The following is a 3,781-nucleotide window of genomic DNA, read 5'->3' as shown; positions in this document are numbered from 1 at the left end:
TTGGCCTCCTCTAAGGAAGTGAGGCAAGTCAAAGTAGAAATACACCAGCTAGTCACACTTTAAAGTCAACAGGGCCAGAACTATAAGGTACAAAAGAAAGCAAAATTTCAAATCCTAATCTAGGTTAGTACCACAGAAGACAATCTTCTTCCCCCTCTTGGCTTTCCAACCAGTATTAGGCAATGGGAAAAAGCATCATATTTCTAGACATAAGCCAGTCAGATCATAAAGAACAAGGAAGGAGAAACCACCAAAAATCAAGCAATATTATAAACTGCCAAGACCCTCTTGGGAAATTTTTTGATAACTTGGACAAACAATACAAAAAAATGAAACTTATGTAGATAACATAAAAGCCTTTTTAGAAAGTTTCAACTCCCCCTCATCATTTTTAGCAAAAGCTGACTTTTCTTATATCCTTCTCATGTGCCCCTGGTACTAAAGAGCAGCAAAATAATAATATAATATAATGAATAATATAAGTAACAATAGAGAAGAAAGGGGGTGGTCAGGTGCTTGAATAATTCAAACTAAAATATGAGCCCCTGAATTAGCAAGACTAGATCATATTTGTGTATCCTCTATCATTATAGGTACACAGGCACTGAGACAAATGTGTTATCCCACCGTTATTATCTTAGGAGTGATGAATGAAATTTAAGCATGAAGATACTAAGCACTGTTTCTAATTCAGGGCAGAACCTAGATTACCCCTCCCAGCATCTCTAATGTCACCTAGCAGTTACTGTTTTTAGTACTAAATGAGTAGAGACAACACATTCCAATATGAAAATGATAATATACATGAGAAAATGTAAAAACCAATTTCTTGAACACTGCCTTTACCTGGCACCATAACTGGAGAAGTTTTGACTTGATTGTCCTAAGGACAAATTTTCACATCTCTTTACTGAATGTGGTATATAATGTCACTTTCCCCCTTGTCCCTATATGCAATAGTAAGTGCTCCAAAATTGAATTTGTTCTACCCATGAAATACAGGTGGGTTGTAAGTTGGAAGGACCTGGGTTCTAATCTTGTTATTGACACTTACTAGCTGTGGACTATTTATTTAATCCTTCTCATCTTCAGTTTTCCCTACTAAAAAAATGGGGGTAGTTAATGCCACTTCCTATAGGATCCTTTTAGTTATTAAGGTGTTTTGCTGTTGTATTTACTCATTTGTATCTCTAGAGTATCCTTTCAGTAGAATGGAGATTCCTTAAGGACCAAGACCAAGCATAGGCTTTTTAAAAAAGTTTATGGAGTTGAATACTATCTCAGCCAGGTATCAAGAGATTCAAGTGAGATAATTTACATATAGAGAAATATAAATGTCAGCTGTTATTATCATTATTATGCTTAACACTGTCAGGTGCTTAATGTTTACCAATTGATTATTATTATTACTAATGGTAAGAAAAAGGTTAGGCCACCAAAATTCTTCCTGAGGAGCTGAAAGGTTTCATAGGTGGATATTCATGTTGACTACTGTGACACAGATAAGGAAGGCACATATGTAACATTTCAATAATGGAAAACTGTATGATAAAGTGATTTATTGGTTAAACAGGTCAATGGTAGAGCTGACATCCTGGTCTTAAGTCTAAAGCTCTCTAACTCATACTGAGAGCTTTATCTATTATAGTGTTTATGGACCCTTTCTGCACTTAGAAACTATCCAACTACTGGAGAACAAATTTTCCTTTACATGCAATTTTAGTGGATTTGCCATTTCCATGGGGACCAGGGGGACAAAAACTCAAAGATAAAAGAAAATGTCATATTATATGTAGATTTGATTTTCACCTTTATTAGTGAGACTCCAAGATAAGTAAGGAATATGAAGTGAATAATCTATACTGTTTTACACAGGTTTCATGGTTTAGTCAATTAATTTACACCCTGGGTAGTCTCCATTTTTCCTTCTCTCCATTTTTCTAGAATAAGATGAGTCAAACTATCCACCCTTCAGCCCTCAACTCCCTAAATAAGAAAAAAAAAGCAAAACTCTAACAAAAAACTAGATTAAAGTGTAATTGGGAAATATTTATCAAAATAGAAACAAAAATAGAATAGAACATAGATAATGTTAGTTTGTGGTTTTCTAAGTTAAAATGTGGCCCACAAATATCCATTTCGATTTGATAGCTCTGCCCCTAACTTACATCTCAGATTCACTATTATTCAACTTGATCCCACACTTGCATTCTATTTCTTAAGACTCATGAAGGTCACCTTCAGCTCAATTTTAAGTTCACTCTCTCTTCTACTCGATCCAATGTTGTGTGGAGATGCAAAGCATGGAATCCTTGCAAAGGTACAGGGAGAGCCTCACCCAGAATTCCAGATTATAAATTCATCTTATCCTCAGAACATTCTTCCATGCACTCCCCTTATAACTCAATACTCTATCTCTTATGAAAAAAATATAAGGAACTCTTTCTGGATTTTTCACCTAATATTCCTAATTCAAATGCATTATTTTCTCCCTAAGACATAACTTCCCAATGGTACTTAGTTCACTAATTCTTGCAACAATACTTACAATGGTTATTCACCAACATTCACATGGTTCCTCATGTATTTTAGTTCCTTTTACAAGCTAAACCCCTTTACCATCATATGATCGCTTAATAAGAGCTCAAATCAATACCCCAAGCAAATATTTTCTTGTCATGACCATCTCATTCAATAAACAATTATTGAATACCTTCATATAGGCAAGCCACTAAATGATGGTTCACCGATTGATAGGTAATGGGATCCTTTTCACCTATGCACCCAAGCATCACTACTGCATTTATGAGCCCGTTGTAAGCTTCCCATTTGCCTCAAATCTGAACATTCTTCAAAAAAATCAGCTCATCTCTGAATTTCCTCTAACTCTGCAATTCGTCTGTCCATTCCACTTGGATGTATGCTCTTTGAAGGTAGGGACTATTTTTATTTTGCCTTTGTTTAGCAGACATTGACAAATGTTTGAGAAGTTACAGACAGCCCAAGATGTTTAGGTTTTTTCTTGTCTGATAAATACCAGGAATGGTTCCCAGTTTGGGATCCAATTTCCTCTTCTCACCATCCCTAGATTCACCTTTCTCTGCTTTCTTTAGACACTATGCTCTCGGAGGGCAGCCCAGGTCCTATCTATGTATGTTGGCTAGCATGGTTAGAAAGGCATCCAGTGATGATGCCCTTACTAAATGGGGACCCCTCCAGGCCTCTGTGCCTCTTCCTTCTCCTTTAACCTTGTTTTGTGCCCCCCGCCGGTGTGACACCCCAACAGTCAGTGGGATCCCCACTCACAGCCACCCCCCTAATGATGCTAAAGAAGACTTCGCTCTCCAGTTGAGTTGGTCTGGATTCACTGACCCAAACCCCACTAACTCACCTGCTGGGGCCATTGGCTTCCCATGCGCTCGCTCCCCCGAGTCTGGGGCTCGAGCTTTCAGGGGGGACCCCCAGGAAGGGGGCCACCAAGTCCCGAGAAGCCCCCGGGGGCCGGCCTCTCCTTTCGCTTCATTCCACATCCGACCTCCCCCTAGGACTCCCTCCCCCAGGCCCTCATCCAACGCAGCAAATTCCGGAGCCCCTCGCCGCGCAGGCAGACCCCGACCCCCCCCCCCTCGAAAGTGCGCCGGTGCCTGGTGCCCAGCCGCGGGCTCCCCCCTTTCGACCCCGCCCCCTCCCGCGCCCCCCGAGGCTTCGCGCAGTAGTTGAACTCCCCCTTGGCAGTGCCCTCCCCGGAGCCGGCTCCAGAACACGCGGACCTTCCCCCCCC

The sequence above is a fragment of the Gracilinanus agilis genome, chromosome 4 (genome assembly GCF_016433145.1).
Source record: "Gracilinanus agilis isolate LMUSP501 chromosome 4, AgileGrace, whole genome shotgun sequence".
In the NCBI taxonomy this organism is placed as follows: domain Eukaryota; kingdom Metazoa; phylum Chordata; class Mammalia; order Didelphimorphia; family Didelphidae; genus Gracilinanus; species Gracilinanus agilis.
Note: the sequence above shows the minus strand (reverse complement) of the source record.